Source organism: Miniopterus schreibersii (assembly GCF_964146895.1).
Source record: "Miniopterus schreibersii genome assembly, chromosome: 18".
NCBI classification, from domain to species: domain Eukaryota; kingdom Metazoa; phylum Chordata; class Mammalia; order Chiroptera; family Miniopteridae; genus Miniopterus; species Miniopterus schreibersii.
Genome location: NC_138121.1, coordinates 18491413 through 18505739, shown reverse-complemented (window position 1 = coordinate 18505739; position 14327 = coordinate 18491413). Strand labels below are relative to the sequence as shown.

At 40.3% G+C, this 14327-nt stretch overlaps 1 protein-coding gene across 3 annotated transcripts in view; it reads left to right on the top strand.

Annotated features, from left to right (window-relative positions):
* Positions 1-14327, top strand: part of IL34 (interleukin 34) — a 50855-nt gene that overhangs the window by 21153 nt on the left and 15375 nt on the right. The window contains exon 1 of one of the 3 annotated variants that reach the window (XM_081117836.1): positions 61-250. The exons of the other annotated variants lie outside the window; for them this stretch is intronic. The gene's annotated coding sequence lies outside the window, so the exon portion shown is untranslated. Of the gene's footprint in view, positions 1-60; positions 251-14327 lie in introns of those variants that run through there. 3 annotated transcript variants of the gene reach the window in all.

Sequence of the window (14327 nt, the reverse complement as noted above, 5' to 3'; positions counted from 1 at the left end):
AGCCTGTGCTTTAACAGCTTCTCCAGATGATTGTTAAGCAACATGACCTTTGAGAAGCACGGGAGCTCCAGCCTGAGCCCGATTCGAGCTGAGCTGGGCTGCGGAGCAGCTGGTGCACGAAGAGATCGTTCTGGGCTGTTCCGCCGTTTCCTGACGCGCTCCCAGGCCAGGAGCTCACGGCAGTTCCGTGATGTTGTTTTGTCTTATCTTTGCTCTGCCAAAGAGAAAGCTGATGTTTGAGGAAGCTTAGGTGAGTTGCCCAAGGTCTTTCTATCTCACAGTGTGTTTCGTAGGGATGTTAACAGAAGACGTTCCTGGCAGAGTCCGTGAGCTATTTATAGCGTAATAAAACTCGTTGTAAACATTTAACGTTACCTGTTTATAAATGACAGGTTCTTGGAACAAGAGCTAGGGGAGATCTTGTGGGTCCGCATCAAGGCTGAGGAGCTCATGAACTGCAGCTCTTCTCGCTCACTGTTTAGTGTTTCATTAGATAATACACTCATATGGTTTAAACATCCTGTAAAAAAGGACCAGAGTGAAAGTTTTTCTTCCACTCCTGGTTTATAAGCACCCGCTTCCCTCCTGCCCCAGACGACTGTTGTTAGTGTACCGTGTCTAATCCAACTAAAGTGGCTCCTTGAACCTCCTGAGGTACCACTGCCTGGATGACCCCCCAGGTCTCTGGACTTGCAGGATATGCATTTTTCCAATTTACTTTATCACCCTGACAAAAAGTCCATCACATGACAGGTTTATTTGGGTTAAAAGGCATCTTGTTTTAAGGATGCACCATCTCTGGGAGGTTCTAAGCTGCCAATCTTTCACATATTAGTGTGAATTACTCTAATACAGGGTCTCTTTCTGCATATACAAGCAAATTCAAGTGTGTATATATAATGCTTTGCCATCTCTGCTGAACACATTTTACAAAATCAAATGCACCCTGGTCTTTGCCTGGATTGTTTCACTGATTATATCATGCTATTTGATTGTGTGGTAAACACTCAGGTTGTTTCTAATTTGCTACCACCGACGTTGTTTGCACCTGTGGCATTTTGCAGGTGCATGTTATAGATTTACGAGAATTTCCCAGAAATGGGATTGCTAGGTATCCGCATGTGTAATTTTGAAAGATATTGCCAACTTGCTCTTCCCAGGGTTAGTACCAGTTTACACCTCTGCCAGTTTTGGATCAGAAGTTATTCTGATTTCCCACAGCTCTGCCATTGCATAATTTAGTCACAATACTGGATTTTTACTAATCTGATCGGTGAAAAACAGTGATTCAGCTGAGTTTTACATTTGTTATGAGAAGTTTTAAACGTATGTTTAAAAGGACCACCTCTCTCTCTCTCTCTCTCAGCTGTCTCACTCATATTCTTTGCTTATTTTGAAAATTGGATTGTTGCATTTTTTATTTCTGGGAGCTGTTTATTTGCTAGGGAGATAATATAAGGTAATTCTGCCTTAGATGTAAGTTGAATCCAGTTTAGTGTTTCTCTTTTATTTGGTTGATGGCTTGTTTGTTTTGTATGCCCAGGTTTTATTTTTATGCAGTCAAAGCGATCCATCACTTCTTTTATGTCTTCTGATGTTGAATCATAGGTACAAAGGTCATCCCCACTGTACGATAATAGGACGCGTCCTTTTCTTCTTCTAATATTTTACATTCAAATTTTGATCCATTGGAAATTCAGCCTGAAGCTGTGAGGTATAGATCCAGATATAAAAAGTTATCTTTCCCCTGCTGAAGCTACTATATCATAAGCTGGTTCTCGCAAGCTCTTGTCTCATACATATGTGGGACTGATTCAGGACTCGCTACTCTTTTCCCTGGTTCCTCTGTCTGTTCATGTTCATTCATGCCCCCACTGTTTGCTTACTAAGCTTTACAATATTTAAAAATATTTTTTAACATATGAAAGCGCTGCTTTCTTATCTTTAGACCTTTTTCAGGCTATTCTTGTTTATTTGTTTTTCTATTTGAGCTTTAAAATCTAATGTCTAATTGCTCACGTATTGGTGTTTTTATTGAAATTGCTTTCATAAAAACTGAAGTACAACACACAGAAAAGTGAATAAATTGTATGTATATAGCTTGGTGAGTTATCACAAAGTGAATGCAGAGTAAAGAGAATTATTACCCAGATCTGGAACTAGAGCATTACTAGCATGCAGGAGTCCCCCGCCCCCCTTAGGACCCCCAAACAGTTATTCCCCAGCCTTTTCCAAAAGGGAATTTTCATCCCTGTTCATTATGTTCTGAAGTGGTTTTGCTGTTTTTGTTTTTTAACTTTATATACATAGATGCTTTTACATCTGGCTTCTTTGGCTCAACATTAGATATATAGGGTGTCCCCCCCCACCCAAATGTATACTCATACTTTGAATAATCATAAAAGCAGTATATATTAAAATCCATTTCATTTTTAAAATTGAGCTATCAACTGTTAAAGTGTGTATATAGTTTTTTGGGACACACTGTATATGTTTATAAATTGGTTTTTATTTTTAAATTACAGGTGACATACAATATTATATTAGTTTCAGGTGTACAACCCAGTGATTAGACATTTATATAACTTATGAAGTGATCACTCCAATAAATCTGGTACCCATCTGATGCCCTCGATGGTTATGACAATATTATTGACTATATTCCCTGTGCTGTACTTCACATCCCCCTGACTATTCTGTAGCAACCCAATTAGCACTTCTTAATCCCTTCACCTTTTTCACCCAGTCCCCTGGCCCCCTCCCATTTGGCAACAGTCAAAATGATCTCTGTATCTATGAGTCTGTTTTTATTCTGCTTGTTTGTTTATTTTTGTTTTTGTGTTTTTAGATTCCACGTATAAGTGGAATAATATGGCATCTGTTGTTCTCTGTCTGACTTATTTCGCTCAGCACAGTACCCTGTAGGTCCTTCCATGTTGTTGCAGATGTAGAATCTCATTCTTTTTTTATGGCTGAGTCATATTTTGTTGTGTATATGCACCACTTCTTCTTTGGCCCAACATTATATTTATGAGGTTTATTTACCGTTCTCTTGTTGATGGACATTTAAGTTGTTCTGCTTTTGGCTGTCACACATGACTTGGGGCCCATCTATACATATTTCTGGTGTATATTTACTTGAGAGGAATTTCTGGGCCATGAGATATGCATATGTTCAACTTCAGAAAATACCGCCAAACTGTTTTCCATAGAGATGTGTAACAATTTGCCCTCCTTCCAGTTGTGTCTGAGAATTGCAGTTATTCTTTATTCTTGTAACACTTGGTTTTGTTGGTTTACAATTTTCTTTTTCATTCTGGTGTGTGTGTGTGTGTAGTAGCAATTAATTGTGATTTTAGTTTTCACTTCTCTAATGACTAATGAGGTTCAGTGCTTTAAAATATATATTTACTGGCCATTTAAATATCCTCTTTTGTGAAATGTATTGGGATTGCTTTAAATTTACACATTAACTTCAGAGAATAGACATATTTATAATGTTGAATCTTCCTATCTAGGAACATAGTATGTCTCTTCATTTGTTTAAATCTTTTGTGTACTTCAGTATTGTTCATAGTTTTTTATAATATAGCTTGCATATTTTTTATAAGTTTATTCATATATGTTTTATCTTTTTAGTGGAGTCTTTTCTAACTGGCTATTGCTTGTAGTCATTTCTTAGTTGATTCTCTTAGACGTGCAAGTCTTATATCATCTATAAATGGAAATAATTTACCTCCTCCCACCCAATTCTTTATTTTTATTGAGATATAATTGACATATAACATTATATTGGTTTTAGGTATACAGTCTAATGATTCCTTATATGTATATATTATGAAATGATCATCACAATAAGTTGAGTTAATATCCATCACTACACATAGTTACAATTTTTTTCCTGTGATGAGAACTTTTAAGATTTACTTTTAGCAACTTTTAAATATACAATACAGTAAGGTTAACTGTGCTGTACGTTATATTCCCCCTATCCAATTCTTATATCTCTAATTTCTCGGCTTATCTAATTGCATTGACTAGTACTTCCTATACGATGGTAGTAGGCATATGTGTATTGTTCCTGACTTTCGTGGGAAGTTTCTGATGTTTTCAAGTTAAGTGAAATGCTGTCTTTTATGTAAGATTGATATATATTTTTTTAATTAAAGAATTCATTGATTCCTTCCTTATTGAAGTTTTTTCAGGAAAAGATGTTGACTTTTGTCAAATGCTTATTCAAAATTTATGGATCTCCTAGGATGTGTTATTATGTTATATTATATTAAGAAGTTTTCTAATATTGAACCATGTTGTACTCCTGGAATAAATTCCCTTTGGTCCTTTAATGTGCTGTGCCACTGGCCTGGAGAAGCTGCTTTGAGCCAACAGCTACTGTGGACTCCTCTAGAGAGGGTCTGGGGACATGTACAGAGTCTGTGGGCTGTAGTTTTCTTTCCTGAAGTAAGGAACCATAGGTTTGATTTTCTTCCAGGAAATTCACTTCCAAACTCCTTCCTAGTGTAATGTGCAATAGAAGTGGATGTTTTCCACTGAATTAGAAAAATGTGCATGTTTCTGATCTCAGCATTTTTCAGTTTAGCTCTTTTGTTATTTTGGTTAACTTTCATTTCAAAACAAAACATACCAAAACCTCAAAATCAAACTAAACAACCTTTATCCTGTTACACTCCATTTTGTTTATATAATGCTTTGGAAGGTGTCCCAATAGGCTTTTGGAGTCTCGGGGTTATTATAAAACTAAACTTGGGACTCTCGGCCCTAACGTTTCTCAAGAAGAGGGAAGAGAAGTTAAAAGAGCCTGGGTCTGTAACAAAGAAAAGCCGTTGGGTTCTCAGTCACTGGGGGAGGCAGGCCCAGTCCATGGAAGTGGCATCTGCTTGGCAGTGCAGCCCAGTGGTTCAGACACTGGCTTCTAGGCTGGTTTGTCTGGGCTCAAATCCTTGCTCTGTGGTTTACTACTTGTACAACCTCAGACAAGTTTTTTCACCTCTCTAGTCCTCAGTTTCCTCATCAGAAAGTGAATATAACAGTTCCTACCTCTAGCCTCGCTGTGAAGATTCAATGAGTTAATGCAAGGCATGTGGTAAGCACCCCATAAATGTGGGGGACCTTGAGGGGGGTTAGAATATCCAGTGGGGATTGGGCCAGGTGGTTTTTGCATTCAGTGACCTTCCTGACCTTCACTGACCTTAACCCTAATGCAGATAGTTGAAGTTTGTGCTTAGACAAGTGACTGGCAAGGGCCAGGGCCTTCTAAGATGAAGCAAAATAATGAAATAAAAAAATCTTTTGTCAGCATCTAGGCTATGGAAAGCAAAGGATCGGAGCCAAAGATTCCTTACTCTTTTACATCAGATAATAAATTTGTGAATGAGTAAGAAGAGTTGGGCCAAAGCTCTTGGCCCCTAACCAGGCTTTTCTGCCACCTTTAATTCTGAGCCTGGGAGCTCCCTCAAAAGTAGGCTGGTTCTCTTTTGGATGGAGCATCTGCAAGGTGGCTCTCTGGGTAGTTCTGCCCATAGTCCTAGAGCGTTTGTGTTTGTTTGAGAGGGTGTAGGGGCATTTTTGCAGAGGGAACAGCTTTGCGAGGTGGATAAACGTGAAGGGAGAGCTACTGGGTAGGGTCCCACTGGGCAGTGCCAGGTTCTCCCACTAAATGTGAATTCTGAAGAGCATTCAGGCTGGCTCTCCTTCAGCTGTGCAAATTTGGTGAAGCGAGAGTCACCTCGGAGCGGAATGGCTATGTCACGGGGCAGGTGTGTGGTTTTTATTAGAACTGCCAAACAGCCTTCACTAATGATTGTCCCGATTTACACGCCCAAGGATGATGTCTTTCAATCGCTCCACATCCTTATGAACGTGCTTCTTTTCTTGGTGACAGTTATCTTCTTTGCTGCTTAGAGAGGATAACCCTCTGCAGAGGTTTCTGTCCATGGCGCTGTCGAGCTAAAGACCCTCCAGCTTTGTTTTGTTTTCTTTTCTTTTTTATCCTGTTGCTCCAAGGAAGCTTTCAGGGACAAAGGTCTGCTGGAGTCCCTTTGTCCACTGTCCCCTTTTCCCCCCCGAGTGGCACTAGGATGACATACTCTGTTCTTCCACATTTGAGTCCCCTTGCTTGTCGGAGGTCAGAGGTCAGAGGTCAGATCCTTCAGAAGGACATCAGCCGCTTTCTTGAAGCAGAGCTTGTTTAGAGCCTTCGAGGGTCCCATGTGACTAGCTGCACATTGGGTTTCTTTCTTTCATAATCAAGTATTTTCCTCACAAGTCTCTCTTGGTGCAAAAGCAACAGCAATAAAGGAAATCATTGAAAATTAGGAGTGAGTGTGGGTGGGTGTGAGGCCCCCCCCCGTCCCGCGCTGATTCCTGCCTTGCTGCTGGCGCTGCCGAGAGGCTCCAGCCACCGGGACCCTGAACTGGAATAAGCAGGTTGGAAAAGAATTATCCTATTTATTTTTATTAATCTTTTGTAAATGTATGTGTAGCTCGTACTTATTTCAGTGTTAAATATTAGAAGTGTATTTTGGTCTTTATTTAGAAGTTTAGTGATTTTCTGTGGCCAGAAATGTGCCGTAGGAACTTGGCTCTTGTGTGTTTCAGTGAGCTTGTAATGACCTTGGTTCCGATACACACCGGTTCGCTTCAGGGCGCAGTTTCCAAGAGCCTGTCGGCGATGTTAAATGAGAACTTACTGCACTGAGCTGCCGCACACCACATGCCAGCTCGTGCTCTGAGCTCTCAGTATAGAAACTCGGTAAATCCCGACGTAACCCTCTGAGGTCGGAGTTTCATATGAAGCCATTTTACTGATGAGGAACCTGAGGCAAGGAGAGAACCCTCACCTCGACCAAGGAAAGGCAGAGCCAGGATATGAACCAACCTCTCTCCCTTCAGAGTCTGTGTCCTGTCTGCACGTTTTTTTCCATAGTCATTCACATTTTAAAAACCTAATCACATTTCTTTACAAAGGAAACTATGGTGCTCCCGTAAGTAGGAGATCCACGTCTGTTGTCCTAAATAGGTGACAGCCATAAAAAGGAACACTGATAACAGTGGAATGCTGTTCTAACTTGTTCCTGTTGCTACTTATTTTTTTTTAATGATTTATGCTTTTGGTGTCATACCTAAGAACATTTTTTCCAACTCAAAGCCACAAAGATTTTCTCTGAGGTTTTCTTCTAGAATTTACATAGTTTTAGGTTTTACAATTAACTTATGATCCATTTCAAGTTACTTTTATGCATGGTGTGAGGTAAGGGTTACACTTAATTTTTTTTTTTTGGCATAAGGATGTTCAGTAGTTTCCATGTCATTGGTTAAAAAGACTCCTTTCTCCTGTCTCTCTGAGTCTGGCTTTTCTCAGAAAATGGGAGGGTTGATTCTCACAGTTGCTGCAGGAGAAAAGGTTTAGTAATCATTTCGTTACGCTGATTGTAAGCTTGCTGCCACATGGTCGGCACTCGATAAATAGCAGTTAGTTCTTGATTATGTTAACTGCTTTCCTGTGGTTTGGCCTTTAGGTTGTTTCCAGTTTTCTGTCTTCACACGTGAGCAGCAATGCAATGGATATTTCATGGGTCTAGCTTTTCTTTTTTTAAAATTATTTTAGGGTATATTTATGAATTTTTATCCATCCTACAAATTAGTGTTAAAAGGGTTTGGATCATTGCACTCTGCCAGACACCATTCATTCATTGATTCTTGTATGTGCCCTGACTGGAGGTTGAACCCACAACATGGGTGTATCAGAATGACACGCTAACCGACTGAGCTACCCGGCCAGGATGATAACTATGTTCTTTTAGCACCGGGGGCTGGTGTCACCCTTGGTTCCACAACATCTTGTTATTTAGCCAGTTTTCTCTAAAGTGTGGGTCATTCACCCCTGGGTAATGTTGGATGGTATTACATAGTACCTGGATCCTGCATCAAATAACATGGAATCTCAGAGTGAGGAAACTATATTTTTGCTCTTTTCCAACCCTTCTTAATTCTCTAAAACAGAGTTTCTCAACCTTAGCACTACTGACATTCTTTGTTGTGGGGGACTGCCACCCCCAGCTGTGACAGACAAAAATATGTCTAGACATTGCCAATGTCACCTGGAAAACAAAATCCACCTCCCAGTTGAGAACTGCTCTAGGACCAAGACAGCCTGGTGCTAATATATTCCAGCACCCCTTTCCCCCTGTTCATCTCCCGTTCCCCAAACGGGAGCAAAGCCCTGGCTCAGAGCCTTCCGCAGGCCAAGCTTTCTCGCTCGAATTGAATTACCTTGCTTAGCTTTCCTCGATGTGACCTTCTCATTTTGGTGAGAGCTGTGTTTGTCTCTCTCTCTCTCTCTCTCGTTGGAAGTGAACGTATCCTCGAGATTTTTATTGTCATGTAACAAAACAAAATATGAAGCTCAGAACCGGATCACGTGGCCTTTTCTTATCTCCTCCCAGTTCAGAATGCTTGCATCTCTTAATGGCCACTATTTTCTCTTAGATGGGCAGTTGGGCATTCAAGCCTCAGTACCATCTTTGAAGTTTTAGCCTTTTTGGGGAAAATCAGCTTGGTCTGCCTACAACAGGCACTCCGCTTCCTGTCCGAATGCCACTGTCCCTGCACATGCAGAGGACCCTTGCCCTTCTGTGCTGTGATACTTCGAGAGGCTGGTGCTCGCCACACCCCTTACAGAAAGGCCGCAGGCCCCGGCTGGTTTGGCTCAGTGGTTTGAGTGTCGGCCCATGGACTGAAGGGGCTTCCGTTCCATTCCCGGTCAAGAGGACGTAGCTCGGTTGCAGGCCTGATCCCAGTTGGTTGTGTCTCTCTCACATCGATGATTCTCTCCCCCCCCCCCCTTCCTCTCTCTCCCTTCCACACTCTCTGCAGAGCAATGGAAAAAATATCCTTGGGTGAGAATTAAATAAATAAAAATGAAAAAGTCCAGCAGGTTTTAGGAACATTCACCGTGTTTGCAAGAGTGCTATCGGTACAGAAAGCAGAGCTGTTTTTCTCATAATGAAAGTGTTATAAAGTTTTCTTTGCAAATCACTTTAAGTAAAAAGGTGAGCGAATGGAGAGAAATATATCTCAAGATGTGTAGATATGGCCCGAATAGTGTATTAGACACCTGGCTCAGGGTTAGGAAATGCTGAGTAAGGCATCTTCCTGTTTCATGCTTCTGTTGTCTGTAGCACTGGGCAGGTTTTCATATTTTGTTTCACTGAAGACAATACGCCAGGCTGGGGGATGCCCTGGGCATCTGGTGCGGGTGCCAAGCCTCCCAGATGTGGGGACACTGATTGCATGTGTGTGGCACCTGCCTGCTGCAAGCTTTGGGCCCAGGGACTCGGGCAAGAGTAGGTCTTGCTTGATAAAATTGTTTGGGTGGCTTTGAGTCTAGCTTTCTCAGAGAATGGGAGGGTGTATTCTCACACTTGCTACCAGGAGAAGGTGTAAAGCAGTGGCTGTCTGGAACCCAGCCGATCCTTTCCTGAGAAGCAGGCATTTGAAAACAAATCGCTCAGGCCCGGAGCCTTTGTCATCCCATAGAGGGGACAGATGTGGGAGGAAAGTACAATATTTCATTCATATCGGACATCTTAGAAAAGCTGCTGGTCTGCGACTGCCTCTGCCTACCTCATGGGAAAAGTCTTGATCAGGAAGCAAGGCGAGTGGGAAGATCGCACTTGGCAGCCCTTGGTGGATTAATGGGTCTAGGCACTAAGCGTCAGTGGCTGTCAACATCGGGAAAGAGTGGAAACCAGACTTTACATGTCTCCTGTTGAAAGAACCTAGCGCCACCCTTGAGACAAAGGATTTGAACTTGAGTCTGATCCAACTGCAATGTGCAGACATAGAGAGGACAGAGGAACATGTTGAATTGTACTGAGTGTGCAATCAGCAAAGCCCAGACGGGGGTCACTCTGCAGGGCAAATATCCTGGGTTCTTCAACAGATGAGTTGTAAGGGAAATTATAGGATGCAGGAGAAAATCCCATAGATTAAAAGAGATGTAAACAATAAATGAAATTTTAAAAAATGGACAAAGCTGAAAACTAAACTGGAGTGTTTAGGGATGTATACTTAGTTGATAAACCAGAAAGGATCCCAGCAAGGTGATTGTTACAGTATTCAGGATGGTGCTTACTTTTGGGGAGCTGTGATTGGAATGCAGCTTGTGGAGGGCCTTTTGGGGTGGCAGGCCAGGTTCTGTTTCTTGATTGGGTGGTAGTTATAAGTTGTGATTTGCTTATAATAATTAAACCATACATTTGTTTTCTGTTATGTATCCATGTTTTATTTATTTTTTTAATTTAAAAAGCAAAGTACAAAAGAATATGTGTAATATGCTACTTTTTACAGGCAAAAAGAGAGGAAATACAAAAATTATGTTTCTATTTTAAAATATAAACAATGCAAGGGTAAACCAAAAACTAATAAAAATGTTTATCAGGAAAGGGGAAATGGGGGAGAAAGGTAGGGACTAGAAGCTAGATCTTTCTGAACATACCTTTTATAGTTTTTACTTTGGAATGATAGAAATGTTTTACGTAATTAAAACACACAACAAATTAATAATCCCTAAAAATAGGAAACCAATGGAAATACAAGATTTTTTTAAAAAAATTTATGTATTGATGTGTGTGTGTGAGAGAGAGAGAGAAAGAGAGAGAGAGAGAGAGAGGGAAAAAAGCATTGATGTGTTGTTCTACTTATTTATGCATTCATTGGTTGATTCTTGTATGTGCCCTGACAGGGGTTGGAACCCACAACCTTGATGTATTGGGATGATGCTCTAACCAACTGAGCTACCAGGCCAAGACTGAAAATACAAGATCTTTTGACTATACATTCCCAGAGGGAATATAACCTAAGATAGAAAGAATCACAAAGAAATCTTAAGCTGTTCAGACTTGTCTTGTTAAATTATAATATCACTGTTACTATTTTGAAATGGTACAAGACAAAAAAGATGCAAATAATCTAAAGAAGTTAAAAACCTTATAATTCTAATGATTTACCTGCAAACTGTTTTATTTTTCTATTTCTAAAAAAATATAAATTTCCTAGATCTGTCCACCTGAAAAGGCCTATAGACACTGACAACTAGGTGATAATGAGCACCCTTAGTATTCAGGCTGTGGTTTCTAAGTACCATTTCTCACTAAAAGGGTTTCTTGGAAAAGTAGCTGATTTAAAGTCTGAGACAGAAAATGTACAAGATGAGCCTGGAACCTCCAGTGTCACCTGAAAGCAAGGAAGCTATTGAGGACTACTGGAGTCATGTCAATAGGACAGGAACCTGCTGGAAGGAACTCCTACCAGCCAAATGATGAAGTAATCGGAATATCCAAAAGAACAGCAACAAGCAACCACTTTGGAAAACAGCTGGACAGTTTCTTATTGCTAAATCTCTAGCTATCATATGACCCAGGGACTTACTCCTAGGTGTTTACCTAAGAGAAATAAAAACATATGTCCCCAGAAAGACCTGTATGTGGATGTACGTGGCAGCTTTAGTCATACGTGAAAAATCTAATACAATGGAATACTACTCAGCAACAAAAGCAATAGACTACTGATACACTCACCAAGGTGGATGGATTCCTAATGCATTTGCTAAGTGAAAGACAGGACAGAAATGGGGGCATACGCTATGATCCCATTTATATAATCTTCTGGAAAAAGTAAAAGTCTAGGAAAAGAAATTAGATAAGTGATTGCCAGAGTGTGTGGTGGGGAAGGGGATTGACTGCAAAGGGGCACAAGGAAACTTTTGGGGTGCCAGAGAACAACTAATTTGCCAGCTGGTAAGTGAAGGGAAAGAATCAAATTTTTATCCTGCTTTTTCTACACAGACCAAACTTTAAGATGAGGAAATAGATGAGGAAGGAAAGTTCTACTTTGTAGAAGAATCACAGTAACACATGTAAAAGGAAAGAGTTAGAAAGTCACCACTTAATGAAATACTGGGTCAAGGCTATGATCATCAGTGTGGGATAAAAGGTGAAGGGTGGTGGAGAACTTTATAATGGATGGGTCAGCAAGAAAGAACATGACATGAGCTCACTAAAGTGGGACGAGCAGATGTTCTGTGCTTCCTGATGTAATGCAATACCTCCTAGGAAAATTATACGTGAGCCCAATGAAGCTTCTCAATCTGAATGTTAGAAATACAGAGATAAGCATGTTAAATGACATGCCAATGATGTAATCCACCAAATCCAGAATGTGGGGAGTCTACAGACAAGTTATCCAGTTTCTTAACAAAAAGGAAAAGTAAATTATGATATATTAAAGTCTTGAGAATTTAAAACACTGCAAAGCTACAGAAATCAAGATGGTGTTATTAGCATAAGGTAGACACATAGATCAATGGAATAGACTTGAAAGTCCAGAAATAAATTCATGTTTGTTTATGCCTCTGTGGTTAACTGATTTTTGATGTAGGTGCCACGAGCATTCAATGGGGGAAAGAAATCTTTTCAAGATATGGTGCTGGGCCCTGGCTGGTGTGGCTCCATGGTAGAGCATCGGCCTGCACACCAAAGGGTTGCAGGTTCGATTTCCAATCAAGGGCATGTACCTGGGTTGCAGGTTTGATCCCCAGCCCAGTTGGGTCCTGTATGGGAGGCAACTGATCGATGTGGTTCTCTCACATTGATGTTTCTCTCTCTCCTCCACTCCCTCCCTTCCACTCTCTAAAAATCAATGGAAAAAATATCCTTAGGTGAGGATTAATAACAACAAAAAATTGGTGTGGGGAAACTGGATGTCCACATGCAAAGAATGAAGTTAGACTCTTACCTCACCCCGTAATAAAAAATTGATTCCAAACAGATCAAAGACCTAAATATAAGAGCAAAAACTATGAGACTCTTAGAGTAAAAAACACCTAAGTCTTTGTGACCTTGAATTGGACAATGATTTCTTAGATATGTCACCAAAAGCACAAGCAACCAAAAAAGAAGGAAAAAGATAAATTGGACTTCATCAAACTTAAAAACTTTTGTACATCAAGGGACACTATCAGGAAAGTGAAAAGACAACCCACAAAATGGGAGAAAATATTTACAAATCATATATCTGAAAAGAGTCTAGTGCCCAGAATATACAAAGAACTCTTATAACTTAAAAAGATAATTAAAAAATGGGCAAAGGATTTGAGTATTTGAGTAGATATTTCTCCAAAGAAGATGCACAAATAGCTTATAAACACATGAAAGGATGCTTGACGTCATTTGTCATCAGGAAAATGAAGATTGAAACCGAAATGAGATACCATTCACACCCACTAGGGTGAGAATAATAAAAAAGACAGATAATAACAGGTGTTGGCGAGGATGTGGAGAAGTCAGAACCCTCATACACTGCTGATGAGAATATAAAGTGGTGTAGCTGATTTGAAATACAAACTGGCAGTTCCTCAAAAAGGTAAACATAGACTAACTATATGACCCAGCAGCCCCATTCCTAGGAATATACCAAGAGAATTTAAAGGATAAACATTAGATTGGGTGGCTTAAACAATAAACATTTATTTTTTCCCCAGTTCTGGAGGTTGGAAGTCCGAGATGAGAGTGCCAGCATGACTAGTTTCTCATGGGGATTCTCGCCTCGGGTTGCAGAAGGCCGCCTTCTCTCTGCATCATCACAGGACTTCTTTGTGGGAGTTGGGAGAGACGGCAAGCTATCCGGTGTCTCTTATACAAGGCACTAATCCCATCATGAGGGTCCCACCCTCATGACCTCATTTAACACTAGTTACCTCCCAAAGGTCCTACTGCCAAATACCATCACATTGGGAGATAGGGTTTGATGTGTGAATCTGTGGGCAGAGATACAAACATTCAGTTTATAATGTGCTACCAGATGAATGAACCCTGAAAACATTATGCTAAATGAAAGAAGTCAGCATTTATACGGAATAGGCCAATCCATAGAGATAGAAAGCAGATTCGTGGTTGCCAGGGGCTGGGGGAAGGGGAAATAAACAATGACTTCTAATGAACGCAGAGTTTATTTTTGGGGTGATGAAACTGTTCTGGAATTAGGTTGTGGTGATTGTTGCACAACTTTGTGAATATACTAAAAAAACCCCCAAGACCCCACCAAATTGCATACTTTGAAATGGTGAATTTTATGGCATTGAATTATATCTTAATTTTTTTTAAAGATAAAGATGTAAAAGATATCAATCAAGGACACTAGGTGGACCACCTTGTTGGGCTCTGGGTTCTGTCATTATAAGAGATGTCCAAAGCTGTAGAGATAATTTAGGTTTATTTGAGCCAAACTGACAATTGCCAAAATCTTAA